The sequence below is a fragment of the Perissodus microlepis genome, chromosome 23 (assembly GCF_051167445.1).
Source record: "Perissodus microlepis isolate ML-2025 ecotype Zambia chromosome 23, ASM5116744v1, whole genome shotgun sequence".
NCBI lineage: Eukaryota > Metazoa > Chordata > Actinopteri > Cichliformes > Cichlidae > Perissodus > Perissodus microlepis.
Window position 1 is genome coordinate 4774541 of NC_140482.1, and position 14939 is coordinate 4789479.

General features: G+C 39.5%; 1 long non-coding RNA gene and 2 other non-coding genes across 3 annotated transcripts in view; 2 read left to right on the forward strand and 1 right to left on the reverse strand.

Moving 5' to 3' along the window:
- The first annotated feature begins 5137 nt into the window (after window positions 1-5137).
- Window positions 5138-5256, forward strand: LOC146360801 (5S ribosomal RNA). Its single transcript, XR_014799611.1, has one exon. It is a non-coding gene; the product is annotated as a 5S ribosomal RNA (ribosomal RNA).
- A 2126-nt stretch (window positions 5257-7382) lies between these two features.
- Window positions 7383-7465, reverse strand: trnal-uaa (transfer RNA leucine (anticodon UAA)). Its single transcript has one exon. It is a non-coding gene; the product is annotated as a tRNA-Leu (tRNA).
- A 7049-nt stretch (window positions 7466-14514) lies between these two features.
- Window positions 14515-14939, forward strand: part of LOC146360803 (uncharacterized) — a 3668-nt gene continuing 3243 nt past the window's right edge. The window contains exon 1 of the long non-coding RNA XR_014799464.1: window positions 14515-14770. This is a non-coding gene — a long non-coding RNA (uncharacterized LOC146360803). The remainder of the gene's footprint in view (window positions 14771-14939) is intronic.

Sequence of the window (14939 nt, forward strand, 5' to 3'; positions counted from 1 at the left end):
CCAGTTTAGGTTTTCATGGTTGGTTCTGTTTGCTACTCAGCCAGAATAAACAGCTCGCTCTTTTAAAAAGTAGGCTCCAGAATGGATGATGGGATGTTCGCATGTCTTTATGTAACACTGAGTGTGCTGAACTAAAGGTAGGCCTAGTTTCATTTTCATGGTCATTATTATCAAGACAATGATTACGCCTTATTCTGATTATTTCTCCCTTTTGGAGGTGTAACATTTACATGAGGGGTGTAGGAACATTTCCCCCTAAATATTTTTAGATAAATTTTTGTTGAAGTCACTGTTTTTGTCGTATTGATGATAATGCAGCTCAAATAAATACTTTTAAATAAAAGAATAACCGTTCAAAGTGCTCAGTGGTGAAACTGTAACTCTTTCAGAGTTTGACAGTTGGACAAGTGATGCCGTATTTAAAGAAACATGAGATGAGTGCAGCATATTATCTGAACAGAGATCATTCAATGAGCAAGAATAAACACTGAAAGAGAAACACTTCACTGTTGATTATCATATGAAGTCTAATGAAAGCTGTTAATCTGTTAATATCCTGTTAATCTGCATACAGCAAATACAGAACATGCGACTTTAAAGCATCCAGCAAAGTGATAACTGTCCTCTGCCCACTAAGTAGTGACTCTACAAAAGATTATTTTCAATATCATCTTTATATTATATTTATATTATATTTAGTTATTCTCCAGCGCAACAATGTAAGGAGCTCTGTGATTGGTTAGGAAAGGACAGACTGGCCACCTCGATTTTTCTTCACTGCACATTGATCCATAGCTTTGCTCTGTAAAGGCTAACAACGTGCTTTTGCTTTACAAAGACATTTAGCGTCGGTATTCACTCTCTTAAAATGCCACTAAACACTGGAGTGAAATGGAGCCCTGATCCTCAGAGTTTTATTGTTCCTAACATTTCTTATAGATAGCACAGATAGTGCCCCACTGCAGTAATCACTCATGTCTAGATATTCCTGTTAAAAGGGAGTTTTTCCTCCCCACTGTAACATGGCAAACATAGCAAACGGATAATCCAGCTGAAGCTTCAGACAGCCGTCAGACAGTGAAACACTGCCATCTGCTGGACTCGAATAACAAAGACGCTGCTTTGACGGGTGAGGGAGTTTCAACAAGTCTGCAACGACTCAAGCAGCAAACTACAGAACTATTGTAGCGGACATGGTGCTCTAATGGCTCCATTAACGCAGGTCAGAAAGGATCAAACATATCAATAAATTATAAAACACAAAACGTCTCTTATTGCCCAGGGCTCAGGAAGTGAGTGTGTTCCTTATAGCCTATTAAACCTTAGCAGGTTATTTTGATGTGTTACAGATGAAACAGCTATCCAGTAACATTCAGCTACAAAAATGCTTTTTTATCATTACTTTTTTACAGCTTCGCACTTTTACACAAGTTTTATCATCAGTGTCACAATGGCTGCTGCTAAAATTGAGTACAAGATATTTGTTGGCCTGATTAAAAGGTCTTGATGCGTGCTCAATCATCCAGGGAAGTAAATCTCCAAAAGTTGATTCTGTTCTTCTGGACGTAGCGTTTTCAGTCAGAGAAACCAGCCGACTGAAGGAACAATGGGCTGGGAGGTCAGTTCCTTAATCATGATTATGCAAATTCTCATGACCATTGATCAACAACCACTGATCAATGGTCTTGAGTACCATTCACAGAGAGTTGGAGAACAGCTGCAATCACAGCATTGTAAGATGGTGACAGATGTACCCTTAGGCCCCCTCCTCGATTCAGAGAGGGTCTTTCCCTTTTCACGTAAATGGCCTCCTTGACTCCGCCCTCAAACCAGCGTTCATTGCAGTTATTGTTGACAATCATATTGTATCGTGTAACCATCCAGCTCACATATTAAATGTAAATGTAAATGATTTGTTGAACTCAAGACATGATGAATGTTCCTGCATTAAAACACATCCAGCCTAGTGTTCTCACTCTCCCTAAATGGATCTGTTACATTAGTGATATATGGGAGTTGTGTTTCAGTCTTTTCCACATGAGGACATTTACATTTAGTTTTTGCTTTACTGATGAGTGGCTGGTTAACCTGCAGTGGTTGAAGTATGTGTCGGTCGTCTGGAAGAGTAGGTGTAGAAGACGTCTTTAATGAATGTAATGCTCTGAAGGTGTCAGTGATTACTGTGAATTCATTATAAAAGTGCATTTCAGTGAATAAAGACAGGCCCTCATGGTGAAGCTCAGGTGTCCATAAAGTGTAACAGGAGAGCTTTGTCATACTTTCAGATATTTTACATGAGCCAGTCTTTCAATAAATAAATAAATAAATAAATCATTCATTCATCCACAGGTAGCACAATGCTCATATCTGAAAGTAAACTCTGATATATATCCCCGACTAGGGTTACTACTAAATAAAGGATCGCCCCAAAATGACTAAATATATAAAGACACTCTCCAGAAGAAGTTAAAGGGATTTTGTTTATTGTACAAGCAATATCTTCATAAGAATTACAAATTCTGCAGACATATTACCTTCTTCCTGAACCTGAATAACTCACACACAGACGTGTCTGCTGCTGATCTTTGTTCAAACATGATGTTTTATCTTCTCTTCAAAACACATTACTCATCTTTCTGGCATCATGTTACATGAAAACACCTGCATTCTACCTGTGTCATTGTACCACAAAGACAATGATTGCAACACTGTGCTTGCAAAATAGAAGAAATAAGACGACCAGCAAATACATAAAAGATGGTAAAAGTGATTCCATCTTTGTGTCTCCTCCCATTGTTTCCCCAGTCTGTCTAGTTCCCATATTCCCAGGACACCGCTGGACAACAAGTGGGTATTCCAAGACTGAGAGACAGCCAGAGTTGGCAAAAGATCAGACATTCTCTACTTAAGTAGAAGTAAAAATACTATTGTTCCAGTGAAAGTTAAAGTACTGATTCAACTTCATTACTCAGTTAAAGCAAAAAAGTACAGGCTCGAAGCGCTTACAGAGAAAAGCATACAACAGAATACAACAGAATGCTGTTCGCGGCAGTAACACACACTTGGAGGAGAGGCTCCAGCCGTCCATTCCAGCCCTATCCCTAACATTAACTCTAACCATAACTTTAACCTTAACCCTATCAGGTCTTGTTTTACAAAGCGATTCATGATTAGAACAAAAAACACATTTACACATACCGATGATTTGTCACATAGCATCGTTACCTGTTGGGATGAGAACGTGTTGTTTCCAGAACACCACAAATTGGGGTTTCTGTAGCTCAGGTAGGAAACCTACTAATCAGAAAGTTGCTGGTTCAATCCCCGCCTGCTCCAGCCTGCATGCCAAATATCCTTGGGCAAGACACCAACCCCAAGTTGCTCTCCGATGCATCCATCGGGAGGATGAATGCGTATTACTGTTAGATAGAAAGCACTTACAGAGAAAAAGCATAGAAAAAAGTGAGTGCATGAATGAGGCAAGTTGTAGAGAGTAGAAAAGTTTTATACAAGAACCAGTTCATTTACCGTTATATTTTAGTTTTATTTTCAGTTCTGTACTTTTTACATGTAATATTGATTCATTAGATTGACTACATGTATTACACCTAACTTGCGGACAGTAAATTTAAACAACCGTAATAATTTATTTTCAGCATCTGAAATATTTATTTCGTTTGTTTTTTGTTTTCTTTTTGGCTCCTGATATTAGCCAACTACTATTTGTCAATGTTGAACTAATAATGAATCTAAGAAAAGGTATTTGTCACGGTTGGCCAGCGTCAACCGTGGGGATGTGAGGAAGGAGGAGCCAGGCACGGAGCTCTGAATGCAAGCAGTGCGTTTATTTACAGTGAATGGAAAATAACAATAAATCCGCAGTGCGTTCCCGACTCCCGTGAAATGTCCTCTTCCCAGTGCTAGTGTTCCTTGTCTCCGCTCCTCAGTGTCTGAGCACCCCGTGCTCGCTGCCCTCTCGTCTCCACGCTTCTCCTGGGGAGATAACAAACAGGCAGCCGTAAGACACATACAATGCGGCAGACTATCCGTACTGACTGGCCGAGAGACTAACGTGAAGTCACGCAATGATCCAGCGTCAGAGAGAGCGCCACCGCATTCTTAAGTAGCTCCTCCGACAAGGCTTGATCAGCTGTGTGATGGTCTTCAGGTGTGGCCAACCACCTGGCAGGGCCACACCCACCAGGCCTGAAGGATGCAGTTAGGAAATAGCTGTCACAAAAAAATGTTATCTTCATACACGTCACGGCTGTGTAAGCACTGATATTGATAATAGATGTGATCACAAAGAGACAACATTTTTGCTAAATGTAATTATTATATTAGAAATTTATAAAACTTGTAATTCGAATTTTTCCAAATGAGAACATATACCTTTTTTTGCTTTACTGATCAGTGTTTGGTTGGTTAACTGCAGGTGTTCAGGCACGAGTCCGTATTCTGGAAGAGCAGGTGGTGAAGATGACTTCAGCGACTGAAATGCCCTGAAGGTGGAATTAAAGATAAACTTCATTTGAACATAAATCAGTAAAGACAGGCCTCCATCCTGACATGCAGTACTTGCATTACATATGTATGATATGCATCCTCACAGAAGCCAGATGATGCCAGCATGTTTTTTAAGCCAATGTCTGGATATGAGTATATGTGAATGTGAGTATAAGTGTGGCAGGAGAGTAAGTTCTCCCTCTTTCTTGGAAGTATACAAAAGCCAACGAGTTCTTACCGAATGAGAAGTGAAGCCTGGAGATGAGCAGAGATCAAGTCAAGTGCAGTTCAGACACGCTGTTAAGCGAAAGCACACCTCAGAAACGGCCTTTTTATACATGCTGTAACGACACATACACGCTTACGTTTTTTGTTTTCTATATTTAAGTTAAAATCTCCAAACCACAAAAATGTTGGACTTCCAAATCGTCCGAACACACTGTGTGCTCTCTGTCACTTTTACACTGTGCTGTAATCAACGAACATGTCTTCTTATCGCGATGTTACTGCGAGAAAATCATTTGTGCAGCTCAATGTTGTCGCTGTAACATATGACGTTTAGCAAAATAATATATATCAAACTGTGTGACATTTGCCACCGATAAAAGGTCTTTTTGACAGCTTTGCTTTCGCTTACGGCCATACCACCCTGAACACGCCCGATCTCGTCTGATCTCGGAAGCTAAGCAGGGTCGGGCCTGGTCAGTACTTGGATGGGAGACCGCCTGGGAATACCAGGTGCTGTAAGCTTTTGCACTCAACACACAAACTGCAGAGGGCGCTAAAACTGTCACTACTCCTTCCTTCTCTCTCTAGTTTCTTCCTGCTTTCTTTTAAGCACAAAAGCGCCTCGCTGACCATTTCCCAGGTGCTAATTACAGACCTCTCATAGGGAATATTTCCTTTTGACAGTAACAGCCAGAAAACCTAATACAGCACCTCACTGTCAATAACTGATTAAACGGACAAAACACATTTACTAGGGAGCCAATAAGATGGAGACATAGTAAGTTAGAGAGAAAAAAAAACAAACAATATGTGGCAAGTGGAATTTAATCTAATTATAAAAACAATCAAACCGTTTTGGTTCATAGTTAACAGAGAACTGCAGGAAAAACACCACATCACATTCATATAAATACACAGATCTGACAGACTTGTGCGGGCACAAAGTGAAGGAAGTGTTGAGTTCATCTGCATGGAGCATGGATAATGGAATGGAAAATTTCTATTATTCTCAATTAAAGTGTTTAAGTTCCTATGCATATGCTTAGTTGTGACACTGTAATAGACTGTTCAGTGGAAATTTCTAAAACTACATGAACTTATTTCAGCCTCAGTAGAAGACAACTCTCTGTGACCATGTGTCATCTTCTGCTCCTCTCTTGAGTGGTGTCCCACAGGGCTCAGTTCTCGGCCCCCTCCTCATTTCTTTGCATCTGCTCCCTCTTGGTTCTATGCTGGGAAAATACGGCATTGCATTTCCCTTTTTTGCTGATGACTGTCAGATCTATGTCCCTATAAAGAAAAAAGGCCCATATTCCGTACAGCCATTACCTCAGTGTCTTGATGACATGAAGGCTTGGATGTCTCTTAACTTTTTAAAATTCCGTGACAAAAAGACTAAGGTGATGGTTTTTGGTAGCCCCACTGAGACCCCCAATGTGAATTTAGATACCTTGGCCCAGTATAATCAGAGAATCACAATCAGAATGAGAAAGACTTTATTTATCCTCAAGGGGCAATTATGATACAACAGAGCAGCATGACGTTGAAGATAAGGAAAGGGCATAAACAGGCAATAAGAGTGAGATAATAAATGCACAGAGTATACAGTATATACACAATTTTAAAATTACACAGTTTTAAAATTAAAGTGACTGATAAGCCAGCTGTCACAAACCTGGGGGTCATAGTGAACTCTGAACTGAAGCTTGAAAGTCAGATTAAGGCAGTGGTAAAATCAGGCTTCTTTCACCTCAGGCAGCTGATAAAATAAAGCCAATTCTTTCGCGGCAACACTTTGAGACAGTTATCCACGCCATTGTTAGCACTCGGCTGGATTACTTTAATGCACTTTATGTGGGGGTCCGTGCTTCATACATTACTCATCTACAGAGGGTGCAAAATGCTGCAGGTCGTCTTTTAACTGCCACTCGAAAGTTTGAGCACATCTCCCTTATTTCAGCTTCACTTCAGTGGCTGCCCATTTCATAGGACTCATTTTAAAATTCTTTTATTTGCTTTTAAAGCCCTCCATGGCCTAGCCCCATCTTATCTCTCTGAGCTGCTACAGCCTTATACGTCAGCTGGTCAGCTGTTCCTGAATGTACCCAGGACTGAGTGTAAACTTAGAGGACATCGTGCTTTTGCTGCAGCATCTCCCAAACTGTGGAACGATCTGCCTTTAGAGATTAGACAGATCTCTTCTCAGCCTGTTTTTAAATCACTCCTGAAAACTCATCTCTTCACTCCGACCTTTGACACCTTGTAAGATGTTAGTTTTAGTTTATTTTTATGTTAGTTGTTTTAGTTGATTATATGCTGTTCTGTCTTGTTTTTTTAATATAGGGCTGTTTTAATCTTTACTATGCGTTTTATTTTATTCTGTTTTGTTTTATTCTACTGTTGTTGTTTTTTTACTTATTTACTGTACAGCACTTTGGTCCTGCGCTGGGTACTTTAAAGTGCTTTATAAATAATGTTGGATTGGATCATCCTCCACACCACAGCCATTTTTGTATTCAACAGGACACATCCACATGAATTTTCAGCACATCCAAAAGTCCGTGTGGCTTTGTCACTCCTAAGAAAACAGACACAATCTTCTCCAGTCCCTCTGGAGCATTTGTACGCTGGCTATAGGTTTATTTCTCTACCAGGAGTGGGGTTTGAACCCACGTGGACACATATGCATTGGAGTTTAAGTCCAACGCCTTCACCACTCGGCCATCCTGGTCCGACTGAGCTGAGCCGCGTAACAGTCACCCAGCGGTAAAATCATTACTCACAGCATTAAAATGCTTTTTACAAAGTTATATATGAATAAAATAAATCCTATTAACAGGACAGTGTTGCTTTGGCAGAGAGAAGAACGTGTGCAACAGCTTTTATTTAAAAAATATGTTTGTGCAGTTTGGAGACTACAAGGTCAAAATATAAAAAATACTGTATTACAGCATCAATAAGAGGCCTGTTCCTCACAGCCACACTGACCCGAACACGCCTCTCAGACATTAGAAAATAATTACAGCTTCAAAATGGCTTTTTTTCCCATAGTAATACAAATAAAATGATACATTTTTGTTTTTAACGGCTCAGTGTTGGATTCACAGAGAGCACACAGTCTCTTAAGATCATTTGAAGTAAAAGATTTTTTTCTATTTGGAAACTTCAACTAACACATACAAGATACAAATACAAGAATATAATTTGAGTATAAATCTTCACACATCAGCAGCTTTTCTTGTGTAACCGCATCTTTGTCCAGAAAGTAAAGTGAGGAATGATGTTGGTGTATTTTTGTCATCCTGGAGCTTTCAGACTCATGAAGTCACACTGAGCTGAAGCTCTGCTCTACAACAGAATCACAAGAGTGTCTCCGATAAGCTGCTGAGATGATTTTTGTTTTAATTTTTTAACTGTACACAAGCACTGGGACTGAAAACAGGTTTTGATCTTTGGTTTCATTCTATAATGGAAACAAGAGAGAAAAGTGTGAAACTGTCCATGCCTGTCTGAGAAAGGTGTATAAAGTGTGTAGTGACGGGTTTTACAGCCTTAAAAGATCTAAAATAATTGTAAAAAATAAAGCTGGCTACTTCGCAGATTTCACCTATCGCTGGTTATTTTTAGAACGTAACACCTGCGATAAACGAGGGGACTCTATATAAAAATACTGAGAAATTTCAGTCCTTTCTCTCTTTTGCTCTGAGGCGCGATAGAAAAATATCGACAAGTTGATGAACATCATCTACATATATATTCGATAAATGCCCAAGACATCTTGAGAAATGTAAATCACCGCTTGATTTGTCCATTTGGTTGACTTTTTATGGAAAATCTGACCTTAAACAAGACGCGAATATCACACCGGAAACGAAGCGCCCTACGGGAGATTCCCCACCGGAAGTAGCATATGCTAAGGTGCGCATAGTCGATTGTAACTGACTGTAAAAAGTCAGCACAATGAAAATAAACTCCACCTAAACTTGGTTCATATCTGACCCAGATAGACTGCAGGTCATAGCTTCTTACCTGAAGTTCAGTTCACCTGACACTCGGATCGGCGGCCGCCTCGGGTCTGCCCTCCTCCTGCCTTCCCTTTCCCTTGTTCCCTCATCCACCTGCTGGCCTCCACCACTTGCTAATGTTACTGAATCTGTGGAAGCTCCGCCATAGCCACCACCAAACAATTGAGTTATTTTTACACATCTGCCAGCATCTGGCCAATCCACCACCTTTCATTGTTTATACAAAAAACAAAAGAAAAGAAAAAAAAACTTCGGCCCATAAAAACGAAGGTGGGGGGAGGAGAGCCTGGAGCCAAATCCAAAAAATAATAAAACAAAAAGAGGTCAATAGCTTCCCTGTGCCTAAATAAAATAAAATGTAAAACAAAAAGGCCTATCTAGCTACTCGACAAAAAGGTCAGTAAAAACATGCAAACGTGGCGTCAACCGCATAACCAAGTGCAGGGGTCGGCAACCCTGGGCACGCGTGCCAGGTTAACTGATGGCACGACCATAGTTGGACTGGCCATCCCGGTATGCCGGTGGTGATTTTTCGTTTTTATGGGGGGATGATTTTTGTTCGTTTTTTTTTAATAACAGTATAAACAATGAAAGGTGGTGGATTGGCCAGATGCTGGCCGATGTGTAAAAATAAATCAGTTGTTTAGTGGTGGCTATGGCGGAGCTTCCACAGAGGCCAGCAGGTGGATGATGGAAAGGGGAGGCAGGAGGAGGAGAGACCGAAGGCGGCCGCCGGTCCGAGTGTCAGGTGAACTGATTTTCAGGTAAGAAGCTATGACCTGCAGTCTATCTGGGTCAGATATAAACCAAGTTTAGGTGGAGTTTATTTTCGTTGTGCTGACTTTTTACAGTCAGTTACAATAACTCGTACTGCGTGCTAGCTAGCATGACGGAGTTTCTATACAGCTGGGTGGGTGCTTTGATGTTACTGGTAGTGAACTTTATTTTATTCATAAGGTTAGTTAGTAGAGTTTCCAACCGTCCTGTAAAAAACTGAATTGTCCCGTATTCAGAGAAAATATTACGCATTTCGTATTGAGCTGAAAAGGAAAACAGTTTGTCCCGTACTTCAGCTAGAAGGAAAAAAAGACACAAAGCTGGAGTTATTCTGTGTCTTTGCTGCACAGCTGTCTCTTCTTCTCTCATTCTCTCCCCTCCCTCTCCTGTTGCTTCTTCAATCATGAAACTAATCAATGATCAGCTGATCGGCTTTTCTCTCTTGTTTGTTTATCGCCCACTTTGCGCCAGAAAGAGGAAACCAGCGGATGTGGCGTTAAACAACAGCAGCACTTTTAAGCTTGATCAGCTGTTGTTAGAATTTATTTAATATTAATTTCTAGCATCAGCTGATGTTTGCTGGAGCCACAGCTGTAAAGCTGCTGGTCATGATATTGGTTTGGTTATCTAGTGAGAGGGAAACATGAAGATGAAACCAGGAGATGTCCTTACTGAATCATCAGAGCTGAACAGGTGATGGAGAAACAGGTTTACCTTTTAGGTGACATGAATGAGTTGAAGGGAAGTTATGAACTGTTTCTGAGAGACAAATAACACCAGGATCCTTTTTTTGTGTAGCTGACAGCTGGTAACTGTGCAGGGGCGGGTCTAGCAAAGTTTTGCCAGGGGCCAGGTAGGGCATTAACAGGGAAAGGGGGGCACAAAGAAATACTTTTCTTTCTTATTCTCATTTAAAGTGTCTCGCTTTTAAAAAATAATTATCTGAATCTTACAACAAACTTTTTCATCTGATGTAAAATGTATAGAAATCATACATATACCAACAAGACAGTGTACGTCACTGTCACAACAGCATTTGTTTTCATTCAAAGGCTTTATGGTTTTTCCTATAATACCTGGTGGGCCGGTCTCTAGTCAAAATGCCCGGGCCGATTTTTTTGTCCCAGTCCAGCCCTGGGCACGACACGCAGTGAATTAATCTGAGAGGGTGCATTAAAAAATAAATGGCCAGGCCAGCGGTGCACATCGAAAATTAGCTCGCATAGACACATTAGTTGTGTCACTTCTTAATGACGGTATCTTAGCTAACAACCCCAACTACCAGATTCAACTTGTAATTGGCTAAAAATAACTTAAATAAAAATACCGGTGAGACGACGTTTCTAGCTGGCAGTTTGTTGAAGCAATGGTGAACTTTCCACATTCTGACATTTCAAAAGCTTCAGGAGCTGTCCGCTCAGCGCAGCATCAGAACCACGGAAATACACGGATACATCCATAGTAGTAATGTGTCGGTCGCAAAAAAAACGGCTCTTAGAACCGACTCTTTGAAGTGAACAACGCGAGCACTTTATAACAACAATCCTGTTGCCATGGTGTTGACCCACATATCTGCAACCAGGGCGTGAACTGATACGATCATGCTTGCACACAACAACGTTAAAGCAAATACGGTGTTGTCCACTGATACCTGCACAGATGTTTTGGACCCCTCGATGTGTGCCCAGAAGAAATGTGTTTTCTATCAAAAAATTACATGTTTTTGATAGAAGTCCAGGCTTGCAAACAGCTCCACAGCAGAAAGCTGACCAAGTGACCAGATAAAAAGTTTGAACAGTTTGATAACTAAATTAAAAGAGTTGGGACAAAACAGAGCAGATGGAACATTAACAGGAAAACTGTCAGTGTCTGTGACATGTCTGTTTGTCTAATCAGTTAGTACAGTGATAATCAGTGTAAATGTTAGCATAGTTTTATGTAACACTAAATATTTGTCTTAAAAACACAGTAGGAAGGTTTAAACACTTGTGACACAGTATATGTATATGTAAGGATATGACATTACAACATTTTTAAAAGTGCAGTTTTTGTAGAACTCTCTGTACAAAGGGCGTTTTTAATGTTTAATTTCTTCCTCAGTGGCGTTAACAAATTAAAACGTACCAAATTAAAGCCGTCACTCTCCTTTAATTGCAGACGTTGCTGTCAATCCATGTCAATCAACCCTTTGCATTAGTGCCATCGTGTGGCTGCAGTCAGCTATTTCCACTAAAAGCTGCGATAATTTAAATCTTGTTGGAGACTGCAGCTCTCTCTGCAATGTGTGTGTGTGTGTGTTCCCTTTGTGTTCCGCTCATCTCATTTGTCTCCAAGCTACAGTCTGTCTGTGAGACAGTGTTTAATAAAGTAGAAATTTCAACATTAAAGTAGAAAATCTATTTTGGGGGAAAAATGAAATGTTGAGATTACATTTGTTGTTTCAAGACAAACTGCTACAGTTGCTACACCCTCTGAGTTAGTGAAATCATACTTCACTACATCTGGTGAGACAGAAAATGAACAGCTGCATGATTATCAATGGTTACATCCGATTTCAATACAGAGGATTTTTGGTGTATCACAAGACGTGCGATCAGTTTATTTCATTAAGTCATGTAAACAAGGCATTTTGCAGACAGTAAAGCAAATGTGGTAGTTTGTCTTGAAACAACAATGGCAATCTCCACATTTCAACATGTTTCTCTAAATTGAATTACAACTTTATTCTTGAATAATAATAATAATTTTGACTTTATTCTCCAAGTAATCAGTAATATTTGTTTTCTTAATGTGGCCCTAACACTCCTTCATGCAGGTGTGTACACAGAAGGAAGCCCAACAGTGTTTGACCCTGATCTTTGCAGCAGGAGTGATAGCAACGATATTTAGACTTTTGCCTTTTGGTCACTTTATTTCCATTCTGATGCTTTAAAGCTCATCATAGAAATAAAATGTTGGCATAAAATGAAAACAAAAGCAATAAAATTTAATAACATTAAAAACAAAAAACATCTGAGAGGCAGGGTGCTGAATATGAACATTTCACCTTGGGAGTCCTGTGACTGTTGATGGTAAAAATTGAAAAAAAAAAAGTCAATAAACAAAGCAAAAACATGTACTACATACTTATTCTGCGATCAAATAAAAATATTTTATTAGAAGCAAGTTTGATTGAAGGTATTATTTCTACACAGCATCCTACAGTCGGTACAGTTAATATATCAGTATTGGGGGGTTGAATATAGTTTGAAAACAGTTTTATATTATTTAATGAAATGTGTGAAGCTGGTCACATGTTAAATGTAACAGTTACTGATAAGACAGGCTCGAGTGAAAACTTGTAACGAACAAGATGTTTCTAGCGACTTTTGGTTAGAGCTGATGATAAATGTTGCTCTTTTGTTTTCTCAGACATGTATATTTGTGGGTACAGAGGTGGAGTCCATGGGGATTTTTCCTATAGTTGCGTTATTGGATTCAAAAGTCACTATGTCCTTCTCATAGTGCACAGGTAATCCTCCACATTGCACTACAACAATTCTGTTAGTGAGAAGTTTGCCTTTATACTGACAGTTGGGTTTCCTGCCTCCATTATTCTTTAGTTCACATTTAACAATACTGAACTTTGCTTTACTCTCTGTCAAGCAAGTATTCTTATGAGGTGACCCATGACCATTACAAATGGCTTTGACCTTTTCGTAATCACTAAGGATGAACGTGTTTGTGTCCTTACAAGTGTTGTCAACATTGTAGATCTGCTTGTTTTTTATTTCTGCATCACATTTTTTCGCAGTCATCTTGGCATCTACATGCTGTTGTTTAAACTTTTCATAAGGGGTTTCATTCCGACGCTTCTCAATTGGTTTGGGTTTAAGATTGGCTGGTTTTGAGAGTCCAGTGGCAAAGAGCACCATAAGCGGCAAACAGGCAAACAGGATCCTCATTGTTTCCTGGAGAAAGAAAAACAGGAACATTTTCCAAATTAAGAATTTGGAGCAGAAAAAATATCTTGTCATTGTCGAAGTGGATTAATTATTTAATCTTCTGCTGAATTTGTAATTTTGCTCCATTACAAAGGAATGAACAGTCTCTAATATTTATGGTAGTTTCATTTTAATGCAGAGACAGAATATCAACCAAATCCAGAAAAAAAAACACATCACATAAACATACTAACTGATTTGCATGTCATTGATTGAACTAAGTACTTGATCCCCTATAACCAAGCCAGAATTCTGGCTCCCACAGATTGGATTTCACTTAATAAATTAACCATTTAAAGACAATCTTGATCTCAGTTTATTCTGTGTAAAAAGCACACCTCTACAGTATCAGTCTCTTCCATTCCAACTTCTACACCACCATGGGGAAGACTGCAGAGGTGTCAAAGGATTTGTTACTGAGGTCTACAGGGACAATACAAATCTACAGTCTTGTGCCACCATAGTCAAGACCGAAGACCTCTTATCTTGCTGCATGCAAGATCTTGCCTCATGGGGTGAGGATGATCGTGAGAAAGGTGTTGTCAACAGGGGATCAAATGATTATTTCCCCATGGTATGCAATGTAAATACACAGAACCACGTGACAGATGGTAGCTTCTTTTCATGACCATCTTTTTACTTTTTTTTGTCTTTCTTAGACGCTGCTGACCAGCAAACTTTTATTCATAGATGTTTATTGTTTTAGGTAAATTTGCAAACTGAACTCCACGTGTCCCGTCTCTCAGTTTCTTTGGCAGAGTTTACTTTTCATTTTTAATGGCTTGTTTTTTTTTTTTATTGACTTATATAGAAACCCACACAAGTTTAACTTTAAAAACAACTTATGTAACAAAAAAATGAACCAACTTAATGGATCAACATAAATAAAAGGATAATTTCAGTGTTTTTCATCTATTCTTTATGGAATTTTTCCAAAACATTTTCAAACGTTCAGATCTGTCTTTTATTTTCTTGTTTTAACATTATACATGGTGAACTAAAAACCCTGGAATATGGTTTGAAACATTGAAGGCAGCATGTTTCGCTTTTTGGCAGCTTTTATTTTGAAACTGCAACACTAAGCAGTACTTAGTACTGCACGCGCTGCTCAGACCCCGTTGGACATGCGCGGCAGAGGAGGGGGCTGACTTGAGCAGAAAGCGCGGAGAGACAAGTCGAAAGGAAAAGACAAACGATCTCTGATAAAGCAAAGCAGACAGAAAGAATTTACCTGAGCTCTCTGCTGGACAGGTAATTACCGCAGTTTGGTTTAATATCTTGTTTTAAACAGTGTAACTACGAAGCGAACACAAATACAGGTCATATATTTTCATACAGTTATGTTCCAGTCGGGTTAATGTTTGTGTGTCCTCACCGTAAAGACTGCCGGTTATTGGAAAGTGCCTGAAAATATGTCTGC